Source organism: Hippocampus zosterae, chromosome 10 (assembly GCF_025434085.1).
Source record: "Hippocampus zosterae strain Florida chromosome 10, ASM2543408v3, whole genome shotgun sequence".
Taxonomy (NCBI): domain Eukaryota; kingdom Metazoa; phylum Chordata; class Actinopteri; order Syngnathiformes; family Syngnathidae; genus Hippocampus; species Hippocampus zosterae.
The window spans coordinates 19,410,803-19,425,328 of NC_067460.1; the positions used below are offsets into that span (position 1 = coordinate 19,410,803).

At 43.4% G+C, this 14,526-nt stretch overlaps 1 protein-coding gene across 1 annotated transcript in view; it reads left to right on the forward strand.

Moving 5' to 3' along the window:
- bcap29 (B cell receptor associated protein 29) overlaps positions 1–14,526 on the forward strand; it is a 188,751-nt gene that overhangs the window by 83,197 nt on the left and 91,028 nt on the right. The gene's annotated exons all lie outside the window — the stretch shown is intronic.

Here is a 14,526-nt window from a genome sequence, read left to right on the forward strand (position 1 = left end):
GAATTCTTGATGTTATTCATTAAGGACTACCCTGCCCCACCCGCCCACATACACACATGGAAAACGCATCTGTACTTATAAAATGTTCTAGTGAAGAAATTTCTTCCAGAGCCAATTTTTTAAATTCCTTTACTGCCTAAAATAATTAGGTAAACCTGACATGAATTTCACGAGTTATACTACATTTTAGATTTTATCATTCTAAATGCTCTTACGATGCCTCCTTTGAATTACTGTAATAACTCAGAATACATCCGAGTGGTTGTCTCTGCCTAACCCCCGAAGTATATATGCAATACAGGGGAGATGTTTACAATAGAGGAATTCTTGGCTATTTGGGGTGTTTATACCTTAAATAAAACACCAAAGATAATTCTAGGGACAGTAAAAAGAGGAAGGCACCCAGAGCTACGGTTTATGCCGTGATATGGAAGGATATCAGGGCTGGCTAATGTGGAGTGTAAGACACATCCAACTTTATACTATACGTTACGTTCACTTTATTCAAACTGAAGGTAACGTGACCTACTTGCACCTCCAAGGCACTCAAGCATGTTATTGAATGTTTCCATGGCAACCACGTCCGCTCCAGCAGTGTCCAGAAGATGGCAGCAGTGGCGAGGTTTCTTCCTGGAACGTTTCATGTGTTCATATTCTCAGACGTCACACTGGACAGTCATAGTGACGCAGCAATCTCTCCTTTTGGCTTGGAAAGCGTCCGTATATTTAGCACCTCGTTTAAAATTAGAGCGCAGCACATGGAAGAATAAATTTAGAACTCTGCTGAGTCAAACCGGACTCGGTTCACATGGTCACCAATATTGGGCCGACAGAAAAGCGAGTTCAACTTTAAAAGCCCGACGTCAATCATGACTCAAAAGTATTTGTGTGTGTGTGAGCGTGTGTTTGTTTTGCACATTTAACTTGAAAACATTTCCTTGGTGATAAATAATTCTGCTTGAATGAACAAAGAGATTATTCTTTTAAAGATATTCTTGAGCATCTGACAAATCCCATATTAAAAGTATGGAAACAATTTCAACAGCTGGAAGCCTCAATTTTGAAGAATTGTTCGTTTGCCACCACACACACAAACACATGCTTATAAAAATATTACCAACTCAGTGTAAAAAAAAAAAGGGCATGCCTTTTGTTCAAGATGAGGCTTTGCTGAAGAGACGCGTTTTCATTTATAAGGAACAATGAATAGCGAGATGTAGGATTAGCAGAGAAATAGAAGATGACAAAGTCCCCAGGAGATAATGAGAGAGTAAAGGTCTGCCTGGAAAGGACTGGTGTGCTGCAGAAGAGGGAAGAATTATCCCCGCTACACTCTGATGGCCCGCCTGCTGCTCGCTGGCCTCCATTTCGGGCTACTTGGTCAGACAACCCAGCGTCTTGGACAGAATACTCTGCACAAGAAGAGAATGACACGTGGAAATAAGCCATAAAACATCACTAACAGAGACTTGAGATTAAAAGAAAGAATAAGAGAAAGATGTCACAGTCCTTGAATTCAGACATGATTTCGGTGAGGAAAAGATGCTCCTTTCTCATTGTTTTACAACTTCCTTCTTCCAGTTACAGTACTGTATTCCCAACAGTCAAATTATGTATACGCGTGCATACACACACACACACACACATACTGTATATTCATGTTCACAAAGCTGTGTGCCCACTGCAAATATTCTTTGATTTTAATTCCAAACGCATTTGTGCATGCTCATTGGGGCTGTCATGTTCCACCGGATTATTTAGCTTTAGCTAACTCAAGTTTCGCCCGAAGGAGAGGGTGGTTCCCTGCAAGGAACCTTGAGTCATCGAGACAAGAAGACATGCATGCACATGCTACATGTGAAAACCCAGATAAACGCCTATTTACCCTCGCAAATGCTCACGCACACACAGCCAATGCCTTAACAAGAATAGAACTACATAAGGAGGGCATGTCCCCCACCCCGTTGTCTGATCTCATATTCCTCACATAATCAATGGGGCAAAAAAAAACGCTCAGCAACTTGTGGACACACCAAGCTTGGAGAACGGCCACACCTTGGATGTAATGTGACAGTTGAGGAATTTGCTGCAGGCAAGCCGCAAATGCTCCCGGCCTGACTTTATACTCCATACGTCACTGGAAAATGGTCCAGTGGAAATACGTGAGTTGATGAGAACTGCGTAGACCATGATTTCTGTCATTTTTTTTTCTTTCCCCTGCTCAAACGCTAGTTTAACGGTTTTAAAATGATGTCGGAACTATGCGGCCAAACACCTTTTATTCAGGGAGGACAGCTTTTGCAGGTAGATTTTCTTTCATTTACTTTTAACTTTGTGCCACTTTGCAGCAAAGCAAGGAGTAATTGCAAGTCACGAGTAAGTCTCCAGAAAGTCCCAAATCGCCGTGGAAAAAAATTCAAGCTCGTCAAATCATTACCTGGTTCAAGCAAGCCGAAAATCAAGTAAAAAAAAAAAAATCCTGCTGTCACAACACATGTTCAAGGCATAATATTTTTTTTTATTTGCTGATCTTATGACAAAAAGTACATTATCTCGAAAAATTAAATGCACATTTCCATCAAAATGAAATGAAAAAAAAAATTCTATACTTGAACATTCGTTGTTTTTTTTGGTTTTTTTTTCCCAGTATGGCTGGAACGGATAAATGCCACGTTTTGAATTTAGTATGAATTTAGAGCTTACTTAAGGCACGAGAAAAAGACAACAAAGTAACTTTTCAATTGTTTTGGATTCATTTTAAATGTAACAAGAGTATGCATGATTTCACTTCAACTTTTACACCGATGAGTAACTTTCGTCAATGGGATTGGGGGAATTTTCCTCCACATAAAGATATTTATACTTCCTCCATATGCGACTGGTATCTTATGATCAAGAAGCGAACATTTGCCATCTAGAGAAACTAAAACAAATGACTCATTGTAACTTCCTGAAGAAACCAAACCGTAGTCTAAAGTATAATTCCCATTCTTGAAATGACTCTGCCACGCTAGTCGACTGTTAGGCACGTCAGCCTCACCGTGCAGAGGTGCACGGTTCGATAAATAGAATGCAGGACGAATACCGGATGACTCTGAAATGTATTTCTTTAAAATGAGTATTTTATATTAAGTGCAAAAATGTTTTTGCAATTCATTTGTCTCAGAATAATCCTTATGGGCAGCACAGTGGACAAGTGGTTATGTCTGCTTTGCAATTCTGACATTTAGCGTTTGAATGTGGACTCCTTCTTGTGAGGCATTTGCAAATTCTCTCTGCAATTCTGTGGCTTTTCACTGTGCTTCCTCCCACATTCCAAAACCACGTGTGTTAGCTTAATCGTCCATTGATGTCAGTGTGAGTGTGACTGGTTGTCAGGTGTACCCCGTACTTTGCCCAAAGTCATCTGCGAGGTCAAGCACGTTACGAAATAGATGGATGGAATAATCCTTTTTGTGCTGCCAACTATTCAAAAACGTAGTATGCATTTTTTTTTTAATCCAGTCCATCCAATTATTATTGTGCCCCTATGACATCTGTCCGGCAATAAATAGTCCAACAAATCTGTGATGTCACAAGAAAAAATAATTTGGGCTTTGCCGCTTTTTTTTTTTTTTTAATCTCCCTGTAGGCTCTCGGGATGTGTGGTCTTCAAGTGTTTGAACAAATTGCTTGCGTTGCTGCCGTGGAAAACGTCTTTTTGTCACATACTTGGCACCTAGTCGTACCTCACTTGAATGGTGTAAAAGAACATGACACCACATTCTGCTTTACTTTCCTCCTCCATTTGTGCCAGCTCTGTTCGACGAGTACGTTGGATGTCACGTCACGAGTTTCCGTGTCACATGACCTGGACCGGCACGTTGGCACTTCGTAATTGAAGAACGCTATCCAAACCGAGTCACATGTTGCAGTCAGCTGGACTCTTCGCTCCAGTCCAAAACCAGAACATTATGTAAGTTAATGTATTGATTTTGAGAGCGGGTATTGGAAAACTGAGTGGCAGTCAGGGTTGAGGTATCCTGCTGGCCTGCCCGCCTCATGCATGCCGTATGGGTGTCACAGCATGAAAAACACACCGAGGATAGCGCACATGTGCTTGGTCATAAAAACTGCCGCACTTGATTTTCGTGCTGGTGCACGCCTACTTTATGGCACCGTCGGGGAATTTGGCAGTCTGCGCTTGTGCCACGTTGCGTGTTCCAGCGGACCGAGGACGTTTTCTGATACACGCCTTCTGGGCACTTGACAATTCGATGAGAGATGCAGTTGTGGATGACTCTTTAGATGAGCTAAAAGCAGGTATAAATTGCGGTGCAGGTGATGTAACGTGTTTTCCGTGGATTTGATTGAGGTGCAGACAGAGTTGAAGAAAAACGTCCTTGCAAAGAGGGAGGAGCATAAGAACAATGTTTTCCAGATCAAGGCACACAACAAGCTTAAGGGAACACAAATACGGGGTCCTATTTTGTTTCCTGACGTTTATTCAATAAACCCATAATAGGAGATCAAATAAGAGCTTGTTCGGTTTGCAATTTTTAAATGAGATAAGGGAGATGGCTTGTTACCCTTCAATGGAGGGGGCAACACTGCCTTGTAGCAGACGGAGAAACGGTGGCCCTTCAACACATGTCCAAGCTCCAGATGAGCGCACACAAAAAAACGTTGGGGAGAGTTTGCAGTTTTAAAGCCATAACTGAATTTTGAATGTAGCCAGACTTCACTAATTCCGTCCCATCCCATTCCATTTGTGTGTGTGATTGTGGGGTGAGGATGTGGGGGTATTCCGCCATCGTTGAACAAAACTCCTGAAGTCCAAAGTGTTGTCGTTATGACTAAGCTCCACTACGAGTGTGCCCACAAGTGGAGGGCCAATGATTGATAGTTAACTCCATCACACCCGTCTCTGATTGATCGTGGTCGTTTCTTAAAAATCTAATTAGAGGTACAAAAAAAGGCGATCACAGATCATTTCACTGATGAACAACCGTCAGGTTTAGAATGGCAGTTTTGATGGTGCAAACTATAGATATTCAGACCCGTTTTTTGCATGTTTACTGTATACACTACATAATGATAAACATCTACGAGAATGGCCAACACTTTCATTAAAATTGACTGAAATCAATCATGTTTCGATCCTCCTTGGATGCAGCTGGAACCTACAGAGAAAAGGATGCAACAGTGCTCGATCGATTACGTATGCATAAGTATTTCAGAATTGGACCTCTGGACCGTAACACACAGCGAAAGATGTGATGCCCGAGAGTCGCTGTGAGCGGTTATTGCCAGCACTTGTCACAAACACGTCTTTGGTAAGAGTCGCTATCAGAGTGATGTCATCACTTTCAGCCACCACGGTTATGCCAGCCCGTCCGCATCAATTAGCTTCAATATAATATCCCTATTCTTGTTATATTGTTGTCACGTTGTATTAAGTGAAAGGTCCTTTTCTATTACTGTCATCATTACGGCTTTATTTTTGGTATCAGGCCAACAAGGGTGTTTGGAGGTTTGACTGGGCTGTCTTAGGATCATTTGCTCCTTTTCTACCAACAGCAAAGCTGATCATATCAGTTAGTAGTCCTTGTCCCTGCATGTGACAATTACCGGTAAGATAAACCTCGTGGAAATGCTGCAGCGCTGTGTGAATCTCTGGACAAAGAATAATTTCGGGCAGTAGACGGGGTACACCCTGAACTGGTTGCTAGCCAATCGCAGGTCACACATAGACAAACAACCATTCACCCTCACAATCACACTTCGGGACAATTTAGAGTATTCCGTTAACCTGCCATGCATGTTTTGGGAATGTGGGACGAAACCTGGAGTACCCGGAGAAAGCCCAAGCAAGCATGGCGAAAAAATGCAAACTCCACACTGGAAGGCCGGAATAAAACCCATGACTGTGAGGCGGATGTGCTAAATAGTTGACTGACAGCATAGAATTCAAACCAATGATTGATTGAATGAATGGTAACTCTCTTTATTCAAGACCCAGGAAGTACCTGTCACTTTGAAAAAGGTTGTTGACCCACGGCCCCGATTTGGAAGGAATGAGCGCAGCCGTCTTCACGCACTTGACAAGATTATGAAACAGCTGTGCGTGAATCACATGAATCAATGAGGAAATTGCTGCTGTGCTTTTTAGCCGAGGAAAAGAAATGTTAAGGTTCAAGTGAGAGCGTTTCCTGGAAAAAAAAATTATATCACAAGGCGGATAGGTGACTTGAACCACAGGTAGCGGTTACTGAATCACTGAGGAACATCATGGAACTTTGGACCGACATCCAATCTGCTGTGAACAAAATGATACCATTATCTGCAATTGTCACGACGTATCCAGATGGCCGTCATGCACACTCATTCACAAAGTAGCATGACCAGAAACGCTGTACATTGTGCAATCTCATTGCTATTAGGTAATTAGATATGTAAAAATGGAATTAACTTTCAGGCAGTGGTGGAGCTTGACTTTTATCCTTGGGGTGGTCATGGGTTGGCAAAGGCGATCTCAGGGGGACCACAAAACAAAAACGTTGAATGCGTTACCAACAATCAACATTCATTTTTAGATTTTACACACACATAAATTTCAGGGAAATCAGTCCAATGTAGACGGTTCATTTAATATTCCAACTTTTCAGATAGTTGGCATACTGTGGGACTTTATACTGTAGATGGGCATCTGGCGGCGGCCCCGAGGCTGCACTTTCAGTGGCCTTTTGATTAATCCCACCCCCACAAAAATGTATCATTTCTGATTAAAAACACCAAAGAAAACACTGATAAACATTCATTGCATGTTCCCCTATGTAGAACACCGGGAAAATTGGAAAAAAAAAATCCCAGATCGATACGAAAATACCCAAATGTCAAGGACCTGGAGTGGCACCTGGGGCTCAACGCATATTTTTGTGCCCCAGAACCCCCCTTGTAGTTCCTTCCACGTGGCTACAGCACAAGTGTCAAATACCAGGCATGGGAGCCAGATCCCGGACACAACTAAATTTTATGTGGCCCGCGAAGGCAAATTGTGTGTTGACTTCATGTTTCTTGTACATTTTCTTCACTGTTAACACACTGAGATGAAACATATTGCAAGTCATTTTTGTTAGCTTCTTTTTTTTTTTTTTTAACTTGCCACTCGTCGCACTCCAGTACAATATCGCCGGATAAAATAAGACAAAAGCAAATTCCTCCATGATGACTGGGGTAAATCAATAAAATGTGACTGTAACTCATGGATGGAAACATTAAGGCTTCTATGGTAAATAGATCTTATCCAAGATAGAGCACTGTACTTTAACAGTAAAAATACAACTAGTCTGATGTGTTCGAAGTAAAACAAGGTTTAAAAATAGGCGTAGCTCTGCACAACTTCACTGCTGTCATAATCAGGCGGAGAACCAGCCAGGGCCGCATACTTTACATGATTTGTCTAAGATGGAGAGAGTGCACTTGATTTTTAGACCGTTTTCCTCCGCTGCCTTTTTAAACATGCATGCTGGCCCTTTAAATTGCTGCAAAGTGTCATCTCACACGCATACAACTTTGCTGAGTCATTGGGTTCAAGGCTTCTTTTGTAACCTCCACCGAGCATGGCTCCTCATTGGCTTCAGTCTCGACATGTACGCACAACCTGGTTGGCTGCCAGCACGACAAATCACTTTCTTTTGACCATGGGAGTTCTTTAAAGGGACACAGGCAGCTCCTTGAATTCCCTTTGGTCAATCTCTCACTGATGGTGAACAGACTGAGTGAACCACAATCAAGCAAGTTATTTGTTGCCAGCTTTGCGTAAGCAAAGCTGCACTCTAATTTGTGCTCAAAGAGTGTCGTATTATATGATGTGGGATTCTGCACCTCTTCTCATTTCAAATCAAAAGAAATTACTGTATTGCAGTGCACGCTGTTTTTCTTATTGATAATTAAGGTCAATACTTTTCATAGTCACATTGCCACCCACTGTAACACGGAACCTGAAAAATCAACCACACTGGAAAATGTTTGATTTGTTTAAAATCACTTGTGTATTTCTAAGAGGTATTTTGGAAAAAAAGAACTTAACCCTGGCAACACGTAATGACACACAGTTCTTCGAGCAGGCTAATATGTAGACATGCTTCCTATTAATTGTGCAGCAAGTATTTTGCTCAGAATTACCGGGACATCTCGCCCCAATAGATTGAAATCACTGGATACGAAGCACACATCACCGCTGTCTGATCCATCCTGGATAAAGGAACTATTTCATATGGATTAGAATGCAGTAATGCAGAAGGAAGTATTGTTTTCCTGAATGACGTGTGCTTGTGGTCGCATTCCTGACCAGCTTTGTGAATGCGTCAACATAAATCGAGGCAAGGGATAAATCTGCGTCACTGTGCCGAGTCTGCATTGTGTAACTTCATATTACAGCAAGAATGTTGACAGGCCGTTACCTTTGATCCGCATAACTTCACTGCTCTGTGCCCCTGCCAGTGGAAGGGCTGCTACGGTACGGTTTAAAGTGCATTACTTACAGTTTATTTGTACTGCAAGAGTTTGATGGCCCCTTCTCTTATAACCCGCACTATGATGTAAAGATAAAGTGCACTGTACAGCAGGTTTGTAATTAAAGTCATGTAACGCAGGGGTCCCCAACCTTTTTTGCCCCACGGACCGGTTTATGTCAGACAATATTTTCACGGACCGGCATTTAAGGTGTGCCGGATAAATACTACAAAATAATATGATAAGAGCTGCATGAACACTGGGGGGTTTCGAGATAAACGCGAGGAGCGTCCAATTTGGCCGCAACACTCTGATCGCTACGGTCTTAATGCCTTCAAAATACGATACAACACAAATTCAAAGTGCATGAAAATCTCAACTCACCACAATGCTGAATCAGTGCGAGCGCCGAGCTTGATTTTCTGCAAGCGGGCGGTCCCATCTCGGGGTAATAGAAGACAATGACACCTGGAGTGTTGAGTCTACTTGTCATTTGGTTTTAGTCGTCGTTGCTGCACAAAACCCCCGCCTCACACATGTACCATGTCGGAAATGGCAACAGTGCTATTGTGGCGATCTCGGAGTGTTCAGCCATAACTTGAATCCAGAACACCGGCAGAGTTGTTGTCTCAAACGTACTTTTGAGGCCGCGTCATTTGCGATCTCCAGCAGTTTATTTTACTCATTCAGCAAGCTCAGGTGTTTTGTTTTTAGCGTAATCAGTCACGTGACGGAGAAGCCTGGTTTGACGTGTGTCAAGTAACACAGCCGGATGTAGCGGAGAATCCGGTAATTTTTCAAAATAAACTATCTTTCGTATTCCAAAATCATTACGACGGAATTAATGTAAGTTCTTATTGTGCGGCCCGGTACCAAATGCCCCGAGGACCGGTACCGGTCCGCGGCCTGGTGGTTGGGGAACCCCTGATGTAACGTATTCAATACCTACGATGTAAATAATTACACATAAATAAATAATAAAATCATCCATCCATCTATTTTCAACACTGCTTATCTTGAACACATCAGAGCCTATCCCAGCTGACTTCGGGCGGAAAGCGGACAACACCCAGAACTAGTTGCCAGTCCATGAGAAGAGCAATCTGTTATTTGGTTGTTAATGCCAATTCTCAGCCCACACCAATGCTTTGTTTGTTGAGAAGCAAAATGCTTGTATTAGACTAAAATGCTAAAGGATTATATTGTTATCAAGGATAAACATATTGTGTGCGAAATGGGTATTCCCTGGGGAGACCATGAAGAACAAAGTCTATTTCAGGGTGTTTTCACGCTAGATCCCTTTCAGGTGTCCAAATGTGACTTTTCTGCATTTTTGTGTAAATGTAAATCCTCCAACCTAAACCAGACCATGTTGGAGAAAAAAAAGATAATCTACAGCGCGGTCTTAGGTTGAGTCCTCTCAGCAGTTTACTTAACCTGTGCCATTTGCGTAACCTGTGCACTGTGAACAGAACGTGCTCCAGGTTCACCTCAAATCATGCCATTTCATGTGGACTCGACCAGAAAGAGCAGTAAAACTAGAGATATGAGAGAACACTTACACAGTGAGGGTGGTGGATTTGTCAGATGTGCACATTAAGAGCTGTTCTACTCTGCATCCCATATATATGCAAACACTGAGGAGAAATTTGAAAATTTTACCACATTTAAATTAGACCTAAGAACCCTGATGGAACATTTTGTACTTCACTCTTATTTGACTTAGAGTATATTATTAATATCCGACTTTTTGTGTGTATATGCATAAAGGCATGTCATGAACCCCCAACCCAGCAGACCGCCCAATAGGAGCCCACACCAAATAAGAGCACCGCCCCACTCCACAATTATCATAGGAAAACTTTTGTTACAGTACGTATTGATCTCCCACACAAGACCAGCAGTAAGATGTGTCTGCAGGATGATCATGTGGAAAAGTTCCGAACATTTCTCATACCGATTCCTGCAATTCAATAGGTCGGAAATGGAAGCACCTCCTTTGGGCGGAAGCAATCCGATTGGCCGTGTGGCATAAAGCCCGCCTATTTTCTCACAGTGGTGTACCTCCCCATTGGCCAATAAGCTTGCCCGTCATGACACACTTCGGGAGGGCGTGTGCACTTGTTCTCCCACTCTCTTCGCCATTGGTCTACGGGCTGTCGCTACGTCACGAGCCTACCAGCTGATCGGGCAGAGAAGCCGGTTTGAAGAGATGAGTTGGACGGAGGGAGAGACCGGGGAGGGAAGTCCCGAGGAGCAGCGAAGGAGCACGGGGTGTGACCGGTCAACAGGATACTCTGCTTTAGCCTCGCTCTCTCTTTAAAAAAAAATAAATACATGCATAAATATTCGATATGCGTCTATCGTGTACAAACGTCACTGCTCAGTGGTCGACACGCAGTGTAAGCCGCGGAGAACTTGTGAGGTCTCAGCCTCGTCGAACGCTCCGGAGAAATTCACTGAGAGAGAGTTTAAGGTGTGGCTTTCAGGCGTCTGCGTTGGATAAGCTTTGGAAACCAAATGTTGGCCGTGGGAGCCTGGCCGGCCAGGGTTGGGCACTCCCCTTCTGGTCTTCAAGCCGAGGCGTTTAGACGCGTTCGATCATTTTCTTCAACAGCTTACATAACCAAACGTCTTGCCCACCTTGAACGTTGCGATTCTTGTCGACCTGAAACGCGCGTGGCAGCCTTAAGAAATAGCACGCAGAGAGGTGGCTTGATGCTTTTGAATGCTCTCCTGGGCTTCAACAAGGCCTCCCGAATGTAACGGACGTGGCAACTTTACAGTAGACAGCCGCCACAGGCCAACTGGGCGTGGGGTGGAACCGGCCCGAACAATCCGAATCGTCCTCCCATTTGAGCTGCGCATATTCGCTGTCAGAATCGTGCTCCCAAGTGGCGCAGTGGAATCGGTGGATTAACCTCAAAGTAAGTGTGAAAATCCCCTTTGAAAACTTTTAAGTGAGATATAGCGATTTCATGGCTGTCTGACGTTTTTTGTCGCCATGTATGACTCGAGTAAACGTACCCGGTAGTCAATGTGTCGGGGTCGTCTACATTTCATGTGTGTTATTGGGTCTAAATAAGTGCGAGGATGTCTCTGAAGAATCGTCTGGGTGGAGGATGAAGCTGAAGCCTCAAGAGTTGCCTCTGAAGCAGTTGTCATCGAAGTGAAAGGTGACACGGTACAGAGCTTGATCACAATTCAGTGCGCAGGCAGATTGGCACGATATAGTCTAATTAAGATAAGATTTTAGTCAAGTAAGGAAGATTGAGTGAATTCTTCAAGGCCCCACCCTTTGCAGCTCAACATGGATGTGGAGAGTTGCCCCTCCTCCACCTCCTCAGAGTCATTTATTTCCCCTTTCAAGCTTGCCTTTTGCCCCCCCGCCCCACCCCCCAACCTCATATGTCCAGGTACCCATTTTATACACACTTGTCAAAGACCGATTTGAATTTGAGCCTCAAGACCAGGACCTACTTCAGGAGTCTACAAGGTGATGGATGAAAGGTGAGGCTGTGATTGATGAATCTGTGGATTATTTTGTCGTGGTACCGGTAATGATTTTTTCATTTTTGAAGTGCCGTACAATTACGCAATTTCCATGTTTCCTTTATTATTATATATAATTGTTTTGTGCGTCATCAAATGCTATAGTGCATGCCAGTGCTGATCAACCTGTTGCAGGGTGAGTTATGCAATGACCTCTGCCCTCCATTAGTGGCTGCAATTATGTGATCCTATTGGCTCTGATTTTCAAGGCAGACATAGTAATGGGTTAACTTTCTGTTTAAGCCACGGGTGTCTTTTCCCACCTGCACTCAGCCCTTAAATGGCGCTGACCTTGTCATCAAATAACCTTCAGTGATAAATTGATCTCTTCTATTCAACTGTTAATGCCATCTAAAAGTAAACGCCTGCAGGGTACATGACACTCTTGCCATCGCCCATCACTAACTAAACCGCGAACGGCCTTTCTGTCACCACTTGTTGACTGTGAAAATACAATTTTAAATGGTGCCGTTGCGCAATTTGGATCAATGCGGAGTATTGTAGCAGACATTTTTGAGGACTATTAGCGTTAATACTGTTCCAATCTCAGCAGTTGTGTTCTGTGTGGGAGGTTCAGTGTTGCAACTAGCGTCGCATAAAAAAGGTTGGACTCGGGTTACGGTGACACATTTTCAGTGGGAGAGTGCTGCAAAATGGGATTCTCAGTCATAGTTTGTGGAGAATTAAGTGTGTAATTTTTAACCATCCATTTGCATGGTTGCAGTGTATTCCGTAATCTTACTGTAACGCTCCCAACCCGCCTTCCTATCTTACCAACTAGTTTACATGCTAGCTGTTTCGTGTCCATAGTTGTTATTTAGCCGCTGTACATTGCTGTTACCGATTCATGCATTTGTGGTTGTTCATTGATGTGTTATCTGCATGGCCGGATGTGATTAATACCGTCGTCCAGTAGTGACGTCCAGTGAGCCACTCCCTAGACACTCGCGCATTCTCACTCAAAGGGCATACTACATTGGAATGATGTTCTGCGCATATTAATTGAAATGGTAAATCCTTCCGCCATAGTAGGAATTATTTGTGTAAGTCTGATGATTCTCTATGTATGCATGTGTATTGGTCAGCAAATTGGAAAGGATTGAGTCAGACCATTGGCCTTAACCCATCCAAATTGGCCACAGTGAGATTTGGAACCGAATTTTCCACCGTCAGCATTGCTGACATTTAACACAACCAATAAACATAAAAGTGTGTCGTTTGCTGAGTCATTCGTTCTTTTCCAAATGGAGCCCGTGAGTGACAAGCCCCATGGGGCGATTTGGTGTACGTAAGCACGATTTAAGGTTGACTGTTATCGACGTAGCACCAGACCTGCGGTGGAAAATGCGGTAGCTGCAGTGAGGTTGCATATTTGGGATAGCCACGCCCCAACGGCGCTATCAGATGATCAGAGCTGCTGGCTTGGATTTGCTTGAAATGCTTTGGACTGGATTTCAAATCGCGAAAGAGAGCTTGTGCCCATGGCAATGTGTGGTTCAACTGTTGCATATTGCACTGCAAAATGGAAGGCATCAGACCACTTGTTGAGACTTAACCAAGCAAATGTGGGAGAAAAGCCCTTCGTGCCTTGTAGCCCTGCCATTTTTTTACATGCTGGTGCTCCATTATTCGTGACTTGGCAAATATATAACTGCATGTCGCCTACCATTCCAGCTGTCCCACAAATTTGACTTTAGGCTGAGCCCGCTACAGCTGCGTTCTTATCGGCGAAACATTCCACCCTCCCATTCCGTCTCTGTGTGCTTTAAACAGAAAGGGAAGTGTGTGATAATGACGCATTAGCAATGTCAAAGGTGCTCCTGTTCGTTGGCCCAATGAAAACGTTTTGATCGGTTATGATTTGTCTACAAGCAAATGAATTGTTGGTGCTTGGCATGCATTTGTCACGCGCTGGCTTAAACGGACGCTTTCTTGCCAGTAAAAGACATCTCTATTTTTTTTTCAAATGGTTTACAGGTTTGGAAAGTGTTAATTATATTCAAATGAGTGACAGTGTTAGAATTTTTAGCAAGTCAGAATTATCCTCAAACGGTAGTTTCATACTCTCCAGCTTGAAGGACTGGGTCATGTTGGATCCACCGTTTATATTCCCAGTTAGCGCCTACGGGTAAATCTTGGGGTGTAGCCAGCCCTGCATTTGTTCTTTTATAGCCCCTAACATAAACTTTACCATTCTGCTCTTTTGTGCTTTCAGAGAGGAGCCTGCTTTCCGCTGCCTAACGCCTTCAGCAGAATGCCCACACTGCAGAGAAATTCCAGCCTGGCCTTTTGGAAGTCGGTGGGAATCGTCCTGGGAGCGCGTTACTCGAGTGAGCAGGACCACATCTATCATACAGCAATCAAACGTCCATGCATCACCAGTCAAAGCCACGACAAGCCAATGGTGAGTTTCCACTCTTGCAGGGTTCCAATGATTAATCAAACATGGCTGCCTTTGATTTGTGTGTATTTTGAGTG